Here is a 19,810-nt window from a genome sequence, read left to right as displayed (position 1 = left end):
TGACTTTTAAGCGATGATTTTGAATGATAAATATTTAAAAACGTTCATTTGGATTGGATTTATACTGTTTTACAGGTAGTATTTTTTCTCGCGTTGGTGCGGTGATAAACTTTGTGTCACTCGGGAGCAAAGTTTGTTTAACCCTCGTGCCCAGTCAGTACTGGGTTCAGACTCTGCTGGGTAAAGACGGTTCTTTGCCATAAGGGCACATGGGGCCCGTGCCCAGTGCCCCCATCCTCAGGGGGCCCCGAAGGACAGACAGTAACAGTATATTTGATTACTCATAATAAATAGAAGATCATAGTAGTAAAATGTTAGTTTAATTTGCTTTCTTTACTTCCCAAAAGGGCCCCAAATTCTTATGTGCCCAAGGGCCCCAGAATAGTTTAAGACGGCCCTGCTCGTGCCTTGAAACCCTCGCAACCCCAACTACTCTGCTGTATCTTGTATCACTATGGCTTTTAAACATATTAGTGGAACTTAAAAAATAGGCGCAAACTTAGAGCATGCGGACTCTCTGGATGCCTTGTAAAGTCCCCTTTACAATGTACGAAATTTGATTACGATTTCGGTAAAAATATAGACAAAAGACACATAACATAAATTTAGACGGGCGGCGCGCGAACCGCATGCGATTTTAGTTACATTGCGGCCCATTAGCTAGTTTGTTACTGCACGACACCTTGCACTTTGTGACTATGTGCTGAAACTTAGCACAGTTCGGCTGCCCTAAGCAGAAAACAAGTAACTCGAAAATTTTCAAAAACGGTTTTTTTGGATTTTCGGAATCTACAATTTCAGGCGCATCTTTCACCAAAAAAAGAATTGTAAAATAATGTGTAGTTTTCAAAATATTCATGTTTTTAAAATCCGAGTATCTTTTTTTGACCCTGTATTCTACGCTAAATTCAAGTATATGTCCCATTTCTACGCTAAATACAAGTAACTAAACAGAGATACTTGTAATTCATATAGATGACCGAGATACTTGAGTTTAGCGTAGATGTTCGTAACTGCGAATTAGTTTATTACAATGGTAAAACAAGTATCTCCCAACACAATCTGCGATTTAGGTTAGAAATTAGTTACATGGGTTCCGCAAAGCCTCTGTTGGGGTTCCGCGAAAATACTTGTAATAATAAGAAAAAAACCAGCTGTTCTATAGGTGTATATCTGGTCCACAGTGACGAACGAAAATTTTTAATTTGGGGTTCCGTCAAATATTTCACTTTCCAAAAGGGTTCCGTCACCAAAAAAGTTTGAGAACCGCTGCTGTAGACTCTACAGTAATGAAAACAGAACACTAGAATACGCCAAAGAAAGAGAAAATCATAATTATGCCGTATCCGTGCCAAAGGTTTTGGAAAAAATTAGAAACAAACAACAACTGACTGTATTCAATTGACCAAAAGGGAAATATTTAATCCAGGAATAATGCCAAAATTTGAATTTTTATAAAGATACTTATTATGTGGTAAAGTGAATCATCTGAGGTCAATCTCGAGAAGTCTATTAGTAGAGTTCGACCAAGAAAAGGCTGCAGAGATGTTGAGAGCACACCAGTGCCAGTGTTATTTATATGTCATAATTTCATAGAAGTTTGACGTTTAAAATAACACCTGCACTGGTGTGCTCTCAACATCTATGCAGACTTTTCTTGGTCTAACTCTACTAATAGACTTCTCGAGATTGACCTTGTGCTGTCAAAATCTCTGCAGACTTTTCTTGGTTTAACTCTAGCCACTAAAGAGATCCACCAATGACTTACCATATTAATAGGTGTATATCAGCAAAATTTCAGATCGATATGGTTTTATAAGAAATAGGTAAAACTGACTTGAAGGATTTAATTAGATTTTTACTTTGTTACAAGTAAAGTTAAATAGTAAATAAAGTAACTATGTACCTAAGTATGTATTTATCTATACACGTATGTAGGTATATATCGTCGCCTAGTACTCATAGTACAAACTTTGCTTAATTTGGGGCTAGGTCAACCAGTGTAAGATTGTCCCCAAATATTGATTTTTATGAACTCACCAGCTCTCACCATTCCATGCACCTGCCTCATTCCTATCAAACACGTCTGTCAAATAGGACTATAAAAAAAATGCAAGTCGGACTCGCCCACCGAGCGTTCCTTACAAATTTAGTTATTGTTTTTTTTTTTCTACAAATTTATAGTTTTCAGATTATTCCCTGTACTTATAATGTAATACAATATTACTTGCCAAATTTCATAGTTCTAGGGCAACGGGACTTCTCGTTGACCTAGCTACCTACTACCCACCTACTTAGGTACCCTTTAAATTTTGAATCCCTTGAGAATGTCGAAATATACTTACGTATTTTGGCATAAACCACCGTACCTTTTTTTTTACGTTAATGTAGATGTTTGATTTTTTTCTACATCTTTAAGGGAATGTAGACCTGAGTATATGGTTTTAATTTCAACTCGATACCTCCTCCACGCGTTTCCGAGACAAATGATCTTGACAGACAAATGGACGGAGGACGAACGGACAACAAAGTGATCCTATAAGGGTTCCGTTTTTTCCTTATGAGGTATGGAACCCTATAAAAGAAAAGTTCGGAAGCAGGATCCTATAGGTACCACCCATCCACGAAGACAGAGGGTTTGTTGAAGGAATGGGTCATCGTATCACAAAATAATCTCTGAAAATAAATAAAATCGATGAAATAGGTACCAATAACCATGTGTCAGAAGGTACGAGGATGGCAACATCAATCACTAATTAAAAACAGTCTATTTTCCAATAGAAAAGAACTTTAAAATATATAAAAAAATATTTTTTTTTTCAAGCGTTTTATCATCTAACAGGGATTTTGAAGTCGATAAACCTGAAAGAAATAAAAATCAGTTTTCGGTAGCTTATGTTATTAGCTTTCATTTGGTACCATATCCTTCAGAATTGCATGAAAATTGGAAAAGTTATTGAGCGGAGAGCCAAATATGTTTAGTATTTAAGAAGCTAAAGTGCTTGCTATTTCCAAGCTAAACACGAGATACTTGAATTTGTGTAGAATGGTTCGGAGATTTTCGGAGAGTAAACTACACAGAAAACATTTTATGCCTGTACAAAGTTTAATATACAAGAATAACAAAAAATAAAGTCTGTATATACTTAATTTTATAGCCTTTAACATAATGGTATAAACAGATGTTACATTTTAGACCAAATACCTAACAAAACTGACAAATTACGTTTTTTTGCTCTCCTCAAAAATTTGTCAAAACTGGGTTACTTGTTTTCTGCTTAGGGCAGCCGAGTTGATTCTTAGCTGGTCATGAGCAGATACAGACCGGGAGACCTCGAGAGCCACGTCTCATTTAGTGGGGGGGAGGGGGGGAAGTTCGACGCCGCCGCGCTTCACTTGGAGCAACATTTCTCTAAAACTGTACCTATTAGGGCATGTGATATGTGATATATCATTTTCGGTTAAATTAAGGATGAGGAATTTTTTTTTGGAACCAAAACAATGCACTTTCTAACAAAAAAAAAGCATAAAGTAGAAAAGACTAAAAAACGTATTTTTGATTTTTTCATAATTACCAATTTTTTTTTAAGTGTAGCAGGAATCTGAAAACAAAAAATACAGTCGTAAAGCTACACTTATTACGTTTAAGAAAATATATAGTTTATTATCCAAAACTCTTGATAAATGGGAGATAAAAAATAATATTAAGCGTGGGCCAGAGTGATCTCAATACAAAATATTATGAATGTGGGAAAGTTACTTATAATTTGTTCTACAATCGTTTATTTTTTAGTTTTTCGTAAATAACTCGTAAACGGTAGCCCACAGCAAAAAAATATCTTTTACGTAAATAATCTGTTTCAGATTTCTTATAAAAAAGGTGCTCCTTTTTTTCGCTAAGGTCAATATTAAAAAAAATATTGAAGGGAGAAAATAAATACTAGGGTCCTCTTTTTTAGTCATTCGTAAATAACTCGTAAAGGATGTCCAATAGCAAAAAATATTTTAACACAAGAATAATTAGCATAAAATTTCCTACAAAAAAGGTTATTCAAACTTTTTCGCTAGGATCAATATTTAAAAAGGGGACCTTAGAATTTATTTTCTCTCTTTAATATCGTTTTTAATATTGATCCTAGCGAAAAAGTTCGAATGACCTTTTTTGTAGGAAATTTTATGTAAATTATTCATGTACTAAAAATTTTTTTGCTATTGGCCTTCGTTTACGAGTTATTTACGAATGACTAAAAAAGGGGACCTAAGTATTTATTTTCTCCCTTCAATATTTTTTTTAATATTGATGGTACCGAAAAACAGTAGTACTTATTTTATAAGAAATCTGAAACAGATTATTTACGTAAAAGATATTTTTTTGCTGTGGGCTGCCGTTTACGAGTTATTTACGAAAAACAAGAAAAATAAACGATTGTAGAACAAATTATAAGTAACTTTCCCACTTTCATAATATTTTGTATTGAGATCACTCTGACCCACGCTTAATATTATTTTTTATCTCCCATTTATCAACAGTTTTGTATATAAAACTATATATTTTCTTAAACGTAATAAGTGTAGCTTTACGACTGTATTTTTTGTTTTCAGATTCCTGCTACACTTTAAAAAAAAATTGGTAATTATGAAAAAATCAAAAATACGTTTTTTAGTCTTTTCTACTTTATGCTTTTTTTTTGTTAGAAAGTGCATTGTTTTTATTCCAAAACTAGATTCCTCATCCTTAATTTATCCGAAAATGATATATTACATTCCCTAATAGGTATAGTTTTAGAGAAATGTTGCTCCAAGTGTAGCGCGGCAGCGTCGAACTTTCCCCCTCCCCCCTCACTAAATGAGAGGTGGCTCTCGACGGCTCCCGGTCTGTATCTGCTCAAGACCAGCTAAGAATCAACTGTGCCAAGTTTCAGCGCATAGTCTCAAAGTGCAAGGTCCCCATACAACGGTGTGCAGTAACAAAGCAGCTACATTGAGGTTACATCAATTCTGCCGACCGATCAAATAACGCAATGTAGGTAATGAAACTCGCATACGAGTTCTCGCACCGTCTAAATGAGCCCTAGTCTGTATACAATTAAAGGTGTGTAAGTAGTTTCCAGGCAATCATTGTGCCAGCATATCGACGCTGGAAAGGAGAAATTGGATAAGCGACATTTTCAGAGATATTGAGTTATATACATCGTTGGAATCGCCAGATTTTTCTGCATCGAATGGACTAGGTTTCGTACCCATCTGAAGACTTTAGTGTCGCTTATCCAGTCGGTGATTTGGAGAATCACTGGTACATTTAAGTTACTAAACGACTTAGTTTCCAACAAATTTTTGAAAAGTGGAGATTAGATGAAAAGTTATTCGATGTAATGATCCTTAGAGTTTTTTACTTATTTGCCAGTTCAGCTTAACCTTAACTTGGATAGTTTTGCCTTATGACAACTAACCTTTCACTGTCGGTTAACTATTTTTACCTGACCGAATAATAGGTTTTAATGTCATATGGATAAATTTGCTTAACTGTCAAATGTGAACTATTGGCGCTTATCATCATTTAGCTAATTTCAGATATAAAATTTTTGTCGTTTATTCCATTTTACCTGAAATTTGTTGGAAGTTACCTTTTTAACTTAAGTACTTTCTTTTTGTTGTTATTTTTCATAATATCAGAAAAATTGCCAAGTAAGGGAAAAAATAGATAAAATAAAATAAACTAATGTTAATCTAAGGGATGAAAACACGAGATAATATTTTTTCCTATTTTGGTTTCAAATACAAATTTGCCATTCCCATTCTTACTGGTACCACGTAATTAAGTTGACCCTTTTAAAGCAATTTTGATCTCAAATAGAAATGGTACACTTGTTATCTTAAGACTCGTTACTTCTTATTTGAAATAAAGCTATAAAAAATCCTTAAAGGGTGTTTTTTTATATGCGTAGGTATGACAATCATTTCCTTGTGGTTAAAAACTATAAAGCTCATAGAATGTAGATGTATCATAGGTTGAAAATGTGTCGCATAAGCAGCTTATCAAGTTTGAAATTGCTCCTTAGAAAGTGATTAGATAATTTATCTTGATATGTTTTTGACAAATTTTACGTATATACTTTTTTGCTTGACTATAAAATAAGCATACTTTGCAATAAGATAGTTTTTACTCGATAAATTCTGTCAACAAATTTAGCTTGGAGTTTTTTACCTGACTAATTTCTTGTGAAACATGTCGGTAAGATAAATTTACCTAAATTTATTTTGAGGACCATTTTGCTTAAGCGACACTAAATTCTTAAATAACTCATTTGAAGGTAAAATAATAATTGGATAATGTAGAATACATCACTATAACCATATAAAATTACTCATATAGGAATTTCGTCATCATTAGGAATTTTAATGATTTTTTTTTAGAAAGTATTGCAGTTTTTTGGCTCCCCCGTAAAGTTAGCTGCGTGTCGCTTATCCAATTTCTCCTTTCCAGCGTCGATATTTATATTCTGGCAAGAAAAAACTGGTATGGAAACGTAGTACTAATGTTATGGCCAGTTTTTAATAAAAATTTCGCTTACGAAACGAAACGTCAGATTCTTAAGACGCTAGGTAGGCCCAATGCCCTTGAGCGTCTGGGCGGAGCTAAGCGCTCTCTACCCGCACCACACGCTTACCCCGCTCACTGCGATCGTACGTGAATTTTGTATCGCTGCACGGCCACGAGGTTCAAAGAATAAGATACAGCCCAGAGACGCGCAGTTGGCGCTATACTCGTATATCTTTTGTTTGCAGATATTTCGTTGTTTGAGTATGAGTCGATCATGCATTTAGTGGAGGTAGTAAATTACATTTCACGGTTAATACGACTCGCGTCCCGCTTAATACGCCATATAAAATTATATTATTATTATATATTACTTACCCATCCCGTTACACACCATCTGCACGTTTGTGTAATTGACATAACCGTCGTATTGGTAAAGTGTCATTCTATGGAACTGCTAACTATGTAATCAAATTTGATGAATGAATGATTACAAATTTACTAGTGACTTTTGTTTACTTAATTAGCAAGTTCCATAGAATGATACTTTATGCAATACGCCGTTAGCCAACATTTTTAAATGTGTTTATTACCTACCTTAGGTTTTTTGTTTTGTCTTATATCTAAAATATCTTTTGTCGGGTTCTTATCGGCGTAAGAATGCACTTTTTCTCGAAAGAAGATATTTATAATATTTACACATGGCCGGGATATCCGCCATGCCTGCCGAGTATGATATTAAACAGACAGCAAAGTATATTTTATGAACGTAAGGCCGGTAAATGATATCGCTATTGAAATAATATGTATGTATACTTACATCTCTCAAAAATGCGAGGAAATACCTATAAAAGTTCAAATAAGGACGGGACGTAATGACAATATTCCACGCATGTTTGAGAAAGCTTCATTTGAAATATATAAAAAATGTTTTCGAACATGCGTTATACGTTCGTAATAATAGGCTGCGAAACACAGTGTTGATCGCGCTAAAGCGCGTCACAACCAAATCAACTTTCTGCAGTTATTTAATCTTTGGCCACAATAACTCCAATTTTATTGCACTTGGGCTCAGCACAAGCATGCAGAATACAAGGAGGGCACAGAGCGACGAGCGACACAGTCTCCTCGTCTCAAAGCTAGCACACGTCTGCCGGCCATGCCTTTTTCGAGCTACATACGCACGAAATGTTGAAAAATATAATTTCTTAAAAATAAAATTGATTGATTAACATTATTCTACGTTGCATTTGTAGTGTCAGTTAAAACATTTATTTTCGTTTAAAAATAACTTTAATCTAATAAACCGTTTAGTAGAAATACGCAAGGTTATTCGCAAAACGGCCTATCGTAATGTTTTTTAGAAAAATTATAAGTCACAGGAAAAAAGTCAAATGTTAAAAATGTTGTACATAAAACGTAGATTCATATATATTTTTTTCATAAATTTTTGTTGAACCGTTAAGAACATATATACTCTAGAAAGTAAGAGTTTACGGCCAAAAACGGCGCCTAGCGCCTTAAGGTGCAGTATGTTTATCCAGCAGTTTTTGAAACAGCCGTACAGCCATATCGCTCACGCTTACGCTCAGTGAGAGTAAGAGAAGGACACGAACCGTACGTGTAAGTACATGTAATTTGCATTATGAACACTTATTATAATATTACCCGTGATACTCGTAGTACATTATAACCCAATTTCCAAACCGAGAAACACGCAACATGTAAATACCCCTTAAAAAGTTAAGTTAGGAGGCTCTACTCGTATCCTGAACATGGTTGGAAAGCCAACCATGTTCAGGATACGAGTAGAGCCTCCTAATTGCAAATTGTCTTCGAATTATTCGTAATACTGCCTACACAGTATGTTCCTTAGAAACATGGATGTTATTAATACTAGTAGTTTATGTAACTGCTTCAAACTAGGGCTTTATAATATGAGTACCTATGGGTTAATAAAACGAGCGGAAAGCGAGCGATATTTACTACCGCCATTGCGGCATTTGATCACACTGTATGCATGATATTTCATTTCAAATAAAACGTCATCTCGACTCATAAATAGGTATAGTCAGCCAAGAAAGTGGTTTACCATTTGATTGATAGTGTCGAAAAGTGGTAAACCACTTTCTTGGCTGACCGTACCTAATAGCACGGAACGCTTGGAGTGCGAGCTCGGCTTGCACTTCACCGATATTAAATGATTTACGGATGAAACAAATTTATCTTCTCATAAGAAATTTTACATTTCACTTAACGAGAACTTATAAATAAATACATAGTTGTTGTCCTTAGAGTTGGCCAAAGACGCCTAGTCTTTCATGGATGGCATATACTTACCTACTCCAGAAATTAGGACGGGTATCGCCGTAGCCGAGTAGCCTAGAGGTTAAAGACGTTAGGGCTTGTGCACAAATCACGCGAGGTTCGATAGGGTAGGGTAGGGTCACGAAAAAATCACGACAGATCACGTTGGGGGAGGAGGGATATAAGGAGACCTCACGTGTAGGGTTTGCAATCCGGATCCGAAATGTATGAAATTATCCGGATCTGGATCCGGATCCGTGGATATTCCCATACATTTCGGATCCGTCGTGCAAACCCTACTCACGTGTATTTTTCTACAGTGAACGAAACTAAGAAAAAATACCTACCACATGAGTATAGATACTTTTTTTCGGTTTCGTTAAACGTAAATCTTCACTCCGCACTTCAAAATAGCGAGTCTAGGTATTTTACGAAATTTTGGAGCGCGTGGCCTTGTCCGGTCGGATGGAAAAAAATCTAAAATACACACGTGAGGTTATATGGGGGAGAGGGGTCAAAAAGTAGCCGAAAACACCTCGCGTGATTTGTGCACAACCCCTTAGCCGCGTAACAAACTGAAAACGCCGGTTCGTATCCGGTCTCCGACACTGACATAGACAACATGTCAATCACTAACGCTCCGTAGCGAACGAAACGCAAGTGTCACTGTCACACTAAATATGGAAGAGTGATAGAGAGACACAAAGCGATTCGATTGTCACCTTTGCTACGCCGCCTGAACACACTGAAGAGTTTAGACACCATCAAATTTATTTAAAATTACACAAATACGATCTTGAGATATGAGGAAAATGACAAAGTTAAACGACTGAAAGTTAAACCCTCCCGAAGGCACCAAATTTTAATAGGTATTTTTAATTTTTAGTTTTATATTCCTGTTTATGTCTTTTAGTAATTTATATTAAGAAAGTTAACATTTAAAACTAAGTTAAATAAATAATAATTATTTACAGTATCTTGTTTTCCTTTAATTAAGGCACTCATACACGTTCCGACGGTCACACTTCACATACAACGATCACTGGTGTACGTCAGTCATCAAAGGGACCCTGTTTCCAATTTGCATAATGTTTCGAGTCCACTGGCTTGAATATTCGGGGAAACATGTGAAAAGAAATGTCATTACGAGAGTCGTGTTAAACAAACCGGACAAGTGCGAGTTGGACTCGCCCACCAAGGGTTCCGTACTTTTTAGTACAGTGAAACCTGGTTAATTGGCACCTGGATAAATGGAAAACCTCAATAATTGCAACCAAAAGTCCGGTCCCGGTCCCTTGAGACCAAAAGGCCTCTATAATTGAAAGTTTGGAACCTCTATAATTGCAATTTAGATTTTAGTGCTTTTCGTAATTTTGCCTCTGTAATTGACCACATCGCAACTAAGACCTCTATAATTGACACTGTGCTAAAAAAATCCGTTATTTTTGCTTTTCTTTTTACCTCTATTATTGAAACGAGTCTTACTTATTACCTCTGTAATTGAAATAATGTAGTTGTAGACAGCAGAAACAATATTTTAATAGCAATGATCATTTTATTTATATCTTCATCCAGAATTCAATTTATTTATTGGGTATCTATCACAGCCTGTAGTAGGTGAAAGTTTTGATTTAATCAAAAACAAAGTATGCTTTTTACATTCTAATAAGACTTTCTTCTACAATTCAAGGGAATTTTTAAACCCAAATGATTAATAAGATAATAAAGTAGTAATTAATGTACTGCAAAAGTACAAGTATAGACAGAAGCAATATATATAACAGAAACCCAGAATTGAAGCGTGTAAATCTACTTTCAATGGTTATTTGCACCTCCATAAAAGAAATTTGTCAGAACGCAACCTCTATTAATGAAAACCTCTATAATTGACACAACGATTTCTTGAACCTCGTTAATTGACACGACCTGCTTAAATGAAAAACCTGGTTAATTGACAAAAAATGGCCGGTCCCTTGAGATTGCAATTATCCAGGTTCCACTGTATTTGTTGTTATATAGCGGCAACAGAATACATCATCTGTGAATATTTCAAGTATCACGGTTCATGACATACAGCCTGGTGACAGACAGACGGACAGACAGACAGCGGAGTCTTAGTAATAGGGTCCCGTTTTTACCCTTTGGGTACGGAACCCTAAAAATACGATTGCTTTACAGAATGAGGCCAGTTCGAACGTACATTTTTAATGTCATAATGATCATGGTATAATAATATACTCCGCCTGGTACTCCATTCCCGTCTTTTCTAGGTCACCTAACTGACACGGGCCTACGTCATCATGCGACAGCGCTATATGATAATATGCTATAGCGCTATATATAGCGGCCATGTTGTTGTGACGTAGGCCCGTGTCACTCTGGGAATGGAAGACCATGTTTTATTAGACTATGAAAATGATGACATTTTGTTATCTGTTGTACATGAATCGTTGTCTGAGTACTCACAACACAAGCCACCGGAGTCGCCTTTAAGAGCTTACCACTCTGTCGAAAAATTCGCCCAATGGTCATACTTTACTCCTCGGTACGGAGTGAAACATGTCGAGCGTTTTTCGACCAAAAACACGTGAGTGACCCGTTCTTAATATATATTTAATATGTATATTCAATGGTCATACTCATTGTATGGACTGACGTTTATCTGACATGGCCATACATTTGACGTGCCCCTCCCCCTCAAAAAATCGGCAAACTGTTTTGTACAGAAAATTACAGACAAGACGACTCCGGTTGTTAAACTCTCTAAGTTCTTGAGCTTACTGTGGGTCTTAGTCAATTTGTGTAAGAATGTCTAAAGGGGCCCACTGATTAGGTACCAGTTCGCCGGACGATATCAGCCTGTCAGTTAAACGCAAAATTTGACAGCTCCGAACAACTGACAGGCCGATATCATCCGGCGAACTGATAATCTGTGGGTCCCTTAATATTCATTTATTGCTAAAGAAGAAAATGAAAAGTCATTGCGTATAAACTTGCGTTTTGTATTTAAGTAAAACACGAAAACAGAACCCCTAGTGTAAATCTCATTCGATCTCAGTCTCTCGATCTCATTCATCTCACGTGACGTGACGTAGGTACGTTTTGGCGTTTGCGTTAAGTCTCATTTTGTATGGGATTTTGAACAGCGCGCTAAGCGGGACGTTTTGGGAACTCAAAATCCCGTACAAAATGAGATTTAACGCAAACGCGTACGACACGTCACGCTATCGAATGAAGTTAGGTACACTAGTACGACTACCACCAGTTTTGACATTGACATAATCGCTCACGTCTACGTAACTTACTTTCTATGCATCTCGCTCGTACTCGCATATTAGTGCAAGCGAGATGTACAGAAAGTAAATTACGTAGACGTGAGCGTTATGTCAACGTCAAAACTGGTGGTAGTCGTATAGGGGTAACTACTGCAAAAATAATAGAAATACACCTGTTTTTATTGTTCTTACGAATATAAACTAAACAAAGTACTGATTCATTTAAATCTATTATTATTCTTTGCAGATCGTTTCCGTGAATATGAAGGCGAATTCAAGAACTTCCATCGAAACTAGGTAAGTTTCCTTCAATGCAAGCGTTTGTGCAATTGAAAACGGAGGAAGTTTTTTGATAGTTTTTAAGTACTTTGTGTTTAAGTCAAAGGTGAGCTTTAAAACGTTCGAATTTCTGAAGTCAAGCGTGGCTGCCACCAGTTTGGCACCGACATAGATGCTATCGAGAACGTAACTTACCTAGGCATCTCGCCCGCACTCGCATATGAGATATGAGTGCGAAAGAGATGTATAGAAAGTAAATTACGTAGACGTTAGCATATATGTTAGTTTTGACACTGTGAGTGACTCATGGTACGGGTGTAGTAGTGGCATTTAACCTTTTGGACGCCAATGACCGATATATCCGCACCGCAGGTTCAACGCCAAAGACCGATTAATCGGTCACAGACCACAGAGCAACATAAACCTACGTGCATATGCATAAAGTTCAATTTCAGTTTTGACACTTCGGTGACGTGGCGTCCGAGTGACAGCTTTTGTGTTTGACACGGCGTCGAAAAGGTTAAACTAAAAAAAAATGCCTAACCTATTGTATTTCTCAAAAAAGTGTGTGGGATCGCAAAAATACAAACGCAACCTAAACACCAATAATGCTCTGGTTTCCTAGGATAGCGTGTCGTCATATAGCGGCCGTCTCCATACAAATACTACGACATCCATATTTACCCGTATTATTTATTATGGAAACGGCCGCTATATGACGGCACCGCTATTCTAGGTAAACCGATCTCAACAAAATAAAATTCAGGTAAGCGCGGCACGTGACCCCCCGGCCGTTCAATTAAGGGGGGCTTATATCAGTAACAGGGCCTTTAGGTCAGAATCAAATTCATCAAAAGATCCTTTTAGATTAGGGATGCGTCGTGTGTGATAATCCCGTTTTTTTAATTCCGGACCGACCACGACATTGGCCGACCGGTGGCGGCGGCGGCGGCAACCATAGGGAACGAAAGGTCGCAATGTCTCGCTCCAACCTATGGTTGCCGCCGCCGCCGCCGCCGGTCGGCCAATGTCGTGGCCGGGCCGTTAAGGACAATAAAGCATAATATATCATACAGCCAAAGAAAAAGTGGCCTCAGCCTTTTTCTATAATAATAATAAGTATATTTCGATTATTGTATATTGTGATATCTGCATTTACTAAGGTTTGAGTATTTCTCTAGAGTCACATAGTATTTTATAACCTCATTTACATACACCAAGAGCACACCTGGAAAGCTTTCCTTTTCCCCCCGGCCAGCAAAGTAAAATATCTTGCATTACGGTACGCCACGTTGCTTGCCATGCAATTTTATATCCGCAAGCTTAAAGCGGGGAAATCTCTTGCCAACCTGTTCGCATTGAGGACATTCTTATTAGAGATGCACCGGATATTCGGTTACTATCCGTAACCGGCCTACCGGCTGTTATTTTACCATCCGGCCGGATACCGGATAACGACCTACATCCGGCCGGATACCGGATAGTGACCTACATCCGGCCGGATACTGGATAGTAACTTTGCCTGATTTCGGAGTAAACTAATTGGATTTAAGAAACAGTTACGGTCATAATCATAATCGTACTCGTGTATTATTTTAAATCAATTTAAACATTCCACTCACTTGCACGCGCACTTATTTCGTACCGAGAAATGAGTCCGCGCGAACGTTCACTACGAAACAGGTCAAAACCTGCACAATGCGCACCTAAAAACCGAAAAGTAGGTATAGTTCCGCAGGCCGCATATTCGGCGGCCGGATACCGAATATTCGGCCGATGGTCATGCCGAACATCCGGTATCCGGTATCCGGCCAAACTAACCGTTGTATATCTAATTCTTACGTCTAACAGGCGTATTCTGATCCTTATAACACTGGGTTCGTTATGGATCTAATTTGTCGTTAAAAACGTCGCTTTTGACACTGGCAGATCAGATCCATAAGTAATCCATATCTAATTACTAGCGACGCGCCCCGGCTTCGCACGGGTTAACAAATCACACACCTAAACCTTCCTCAAGAATCACTCTATTGATAGGTGAAACCCCATGAAAATCCGTTCAGTAGTTTTTGAGTTTATCGCGAACATACAAACAGACGCGGCGGGGGACTTTGTTTTATAAAGTGCAGTGATTATACAATATTCTTCCCCGCGCCTCAAACTATCTCCAATACCAAATGTGTACAGTATGTTAAGCGTGAAGAGGTATAATTAAAAAAATTAACTCTATTAAAAGAGAGCGTAGTCGACAGCATTACACCACGATTACACATTATACAATTTTACACATCATCTTCCTCGCGTCGTTGTCCCGGCATTTTGCCACGGCTCACGGGAGCCTGGGGTCCGCTTGGCAACTAATCCCAAGAATTGGCGTAGCCACTAGTTTTTACGAAAGCGTCTGCCATCTGACCTTCCAACCCAGAGGGGAAATTAGTCCGGTTTCCTAACGGTGTTTTCCTTCACCGAAAAGCAACTGGTATCAAATGATATTTCATACATTTATAAGTTACGAAAAATTCACTGGTACGAGCTGGGGTTTGAACCCGCGACCTCCGAATTGCAAGTCGCACGCTCTTACCGCTAGGCCACCAGCGTTTATACAATTTATGCAATTTTACACAAAAGACATATATAATATTCAAGAGAGATGTGTAGATATTTGTGCACAAATCGTTTGTTATACATAATACCTCCTGCAGCTTTTGCGATAAAGAGCTTCGGTAGCGAAGCCTCGTAACGGCAACGTCGATAGCATAATCCGCTTGAAGATACGTTTGCCACGGTAAGCTTTAAGGATGACTCACGTTAGACCGGGCCGTGTCCGGGCCGGAGCTTCCAGAGCATGGTTTTCTATGGAAAGCATCACGTGATCGCCTGTCATGTCATAGAAAAGTAAGCGCCGGAAGCTCCGGCCCGAACACGGCCAGGTCTAACGTGAGCCATCCTTGATACAAACTGTTTGTTAGGAGGATATGGGAGTCATAGTGGTCATTTCTCCATACAAACGTACCCGAGACTTTCCTCCGTAGAGCGATGATTTTTTCGATACGCACCTTAAAAATTTGTAACCGTTTTTGCACAAAAACTAAAAATATGAAAATTGTTTCTAGAAATGCGCAATTTTTTTGATCGAACTTTTGATTCCTCTTTTTTTGATCAAACTTACCTGACGCGTGGATTTAGGGGTCCTTAATTGTAACGCTTTTTTACTGTAAAGCTCCTGTCGAAATCCGAATGTCACCTTAACATGAATCAATTCGATTGTGCGTCAAACCCACCCCAATTCTGTAACGTTTCATATGAGAGTCGGGGCAAAGGTCGGGGGTTAAAAAATAACCCGGTTTTGAGTCCCGTATAAATTTCCAATTACATTTAAATTTTGTGTAAAAATGGTCGGGTTCCGCTGTGACGTCACGGGGACAATGTAAACATCCTGACGACTTGACGTTAGGCCAAATTGCTAGGGCGACACGGTGTAAGTTTAAGACAGTTGTTTAACTTGAGACATAGAAATTAAATTACTTAGTAGGGTAATTCGCCAGTAAGTGGCCACTTTTAGTAACTGGCCGCCCTAAACTAAAAATGAATTATATTCACCTATAAACAGAATTCATTTTAGTATAAAGTTTCAATAACTGGCCACCTTATATTAAAATGAATTCTATTTATTGGTGAATAAAATTCATTTTTGGTTTGGGGTGGCCAGTTACTGCCGAATAACCCTATTATTCGCCTTAAATATAGCATTATTCGCTTAATTTTTTTAAAAATAGGACTATTCTACGGTTAATACGCTTACACTTACATTTTCCAGCTTTCACATCTCAAACGCGTTGATTCAGGCAGCTAATTATGGTATTCTGAGAATAAATTATTAATTGTTATGTGTTCTAGCCTGAAAACCTTTCAAAAAGGTGGATAGGTTGTAAACTAAGCCAAGAAGTGTACCTTTTTGACACGCTTTAGATTAGAGCATTATTATTAGTGATCGTTAATCGTTATCAATGTACAGTTTTCGTAGCAAAGGGTATGGTTGGCAGAAAAATCAAATACATTTTAATATTCACTTTTGTTCTTAACTGTAAAATAAATACTTATCTTAGGATTACACCTTTAGATATAACTCTTTACGGTACAAAACCTTTTCCGTCCTAATATATTTTTGAAACAATGTACGTCAAATGACATTAAATGTCATAAAAATACAACTATAGTAGCGTGCAATATTTTAGAGACTTAAATTAACCTTCCTATGACTTCTGTTAACATAGAATGGTCATTTAGCTATTTAAAATGGATTTTTTCCAATCGACGTGAACGACTGACAGCCTGTTCAACAAATTTTAGTCGTTTATTCAGTATAATTTGGATAAGTGATTATTAGGGCGAGCGAAGCGAGCCCTATCACTAATCGACGAACTATGCATTCTTGTGGTACACTTTACGGAAAAACTACTGCACTGTTAGGTTTGAAATTTAACATAGTAATTTAAATTCATGTCTAGATGTGTTATCAAACATAAACATATCATTTTATAAACCTAAAAAAATAAAATAAAGAAATAACACTTTGTATTACTGCTAGCGCCATCTGTTGGCAAAATGATGAATTAACATTCGTGCTAATGTTAATTATTTCTTTCTCTAACAGATGGCGTTAGTAATAAATAAATAAATAAATATTGGATATTCTTATACAAATTGACTGAGTAAGAAGGCTTGTGTTGTGGGTATACAGACAATACGATGCCTATGTGGTGTTTTCAAGTTCAATAATGTCGATGGCGCTTACGCCATTAACAACGATGAATACCAAAGTGGGTACAATTTTGGATTCAACCCACCTCGCTTCACTTGGTTTGATTCCCATTTTAGCAATTAAGTTTTTGTGAACACCTACTAGAACAATCAATCTTGCTGTATATTTACTGCGGAGGTCAATTTACTCGTATGTTTTGTGACGCTGACGATGTGATGATCAGTCATGTTGTGTTAGCAAACTTAAATCGGGTATTTTCAGTTCGAGATACAGTTTTGGCGCCATTAATTTATTACGTAAGACGATTTTGGAGTGGAGGGGGGTCGGGTGGGAGGGGGTTTTCATAGTTCTTAAGTAAGATCACAAAGATGCGATATTTTTTTTTATTTCTATGAAATTATGACGTTTAAAATAATACTTCCACACTCTAACATGCTATCAAACACGGTGCAGAGTTAGCTTAAACGAGCTCAAGTACCTTTGTACAGGTTTAATAAACATTCATAAAAATATTTTTTTGAAAATAAATTATATTGGTGAGAGGGGGACGGGATCAGCCTATTCTTATTATTTCTTACATAGGGGAGGGAGGGGGTCAAAAGCTGGCAAAAATTGTCTTACGTAATTAATTAATGGCGCCTTTAGTGTTACTATTGCTTGGAACTGCTAAAATTATAAATAAAGATAAGCATAATTAATACAAACTTCAGTGGCTTAGGGCCGATACAGACGGACTACAACCCGACTGCAACTTGTATGGGAACTGCACGCCAATCGAAACGTCGGCGTGCAGTTCAGCAAAATGACCCTGGGGGCCGATTTTTGAATTTCGATCGCTCGATTTCGTCACTCGAAAATCGGTGGAAAACGGCGAAATGCTAATTTTTGAAATACGAGCTATCGAAATTTGGAATCTAGTGGTATTGACCACTCGATTTCAATTCTATTAGTAGAATTTAAACGCCTGGTAGTTGAGATATCATTTAACGAAATACACGAAATCGAGTGATCGAATTTCAAAAATCGGCCCCCAGTACCCTGGCAGTACCTAGTGGAACTCAGGTTTGGTGTAACAAAGGCACATTATGGTTTGGTCATCCGACTCATCTTCATGAGCACTTAGGAGAATAGTACCCAAGATAGAGCCGATGCCGAACCCTGGCAGTACCTAGTGGAGCTCGGGTTTGATGCAACATACATAGACACACGCTGTTTTGGATATCAGACTCGTCATGATGATCACTGGGTAGATCAGTACTTTCAGTACCCAAGATAGCTGATGCTGAACCCTGACAGTGCCTAATGGAGCTCGGGTTTTATACAACATAGGCACACGCTGTTTTGGTCATGCAACTCGTCTTGATGAGAACTTAGGAAAGTAGTACCCAAGATAGAGCTGATGCTGAACCCTGGCTGTACCTAGTGGAACTCGATCAGGTTTGATGCAACATAGACACACGCTATTTTGGGCATCCGACTCGTCATGATGAGCACTTGGGAGAACAGTACCCAAGATAGAACTCATGCTGAACCCTGGCAGTACCTAGTGGAACTCAGGAATTGTTGCAACATAGGCACACGCTGTTTTGGCCATCCGACTCGTCTTGATGAGCACTTAGGAGATTAGTACCCAAGATAGAGCTGATGCTAAACCCTGGCTGTACCTAGTGGAACTCAGGTTTGGTGCAACATAGGCACACGCTGTTTTGGTCATCTGACACGTCTTAATGAGAACTTGGAAGAGCAGTACCCAAGATAGAGCTGATGCTGGACCCTGGCTGTACCTAGTGGAACTGTGTGTGTTAGTTTATGTGCGGAGCAGCGTGATTACCGCCAGTAGGTGTCCAGACGGGATAGTTTTTCGATCAATTGTGTGGAGTGGATGCAAAAATAAATTCAAGAACTTGGCTCGCTGACCCAACATTATGTAGGAAAGCCAGCTGGGTTCCTTACAAAAAGTACTGGGCAGCCGTGTAGGATGTAATAAGCACTTATGAAATTGTATATTACGTGTGGATGATATTGGCAATTTGATTTTGTCGTCTGGACACGTTTTTAAAGGACAAAGTAAAACCTGTAACAGACAGGCGTACCGGACAGCAACCGGTTCGGTACGTTAAGGTAGAAAACCTCCGCGAGCCCTTACAAAGCTCTGCTTTTTGCTAGTAAATATATACATAAATCTCATAATTTGTGAAATATATAATGTTTAAAATACTTGCGTATTTGTTTTTTTGTCAACCATACTTTGCTACCAATACAGCACGTTGATAACGATCACTAGTTATTATTATAGAGGTTCTATATTAGTCACTTAGATGGTTCGCACTTGGCAGTCCTCAACTGTGCGTTTCTCCAGAAACATTTTGCCTCGCACAGCTAAACTGGGGAATGAACTATGGCTCGCGGTATTTCTGAACCGATAACGACCTTCAAACCTTCAAGAAAAGAACGTACTTCCAGCTTAAATGCGGGCAACGCACTTGAAACTCCTATCTGGTGTTACAAGTGTCCATGGGGAAAGGTAGTTTCTTATCATCGAACTATTTGTCAGCTCGTTCGCTTCAGAGCATTAGCCAGATCCTATAAAAGTGACAGTTAGTTATTGTACTGGCAGCAATATTGTCACTGTTGCCCGGTAGGCCATTA

This window comes from Cydia splendana, chromosome 14 (genome assembly GCF_910591565.1).
Source record: "Cydia splendana chromosome 14, ilCydSple1.2, whole genome shotgun sequence".
NCBI classification, from domain to species: domain Eukaryota; kingdom Metazoa; phylum Arthropoda; class Insecta; order Lepidoptera; family Tortricidae; genus Cydia; species Cydia splendana.
The sequence above is the reverse complement of the archived record's forward strand: the minus strand, read 5'-3'. Positions refer to the sequence as shown.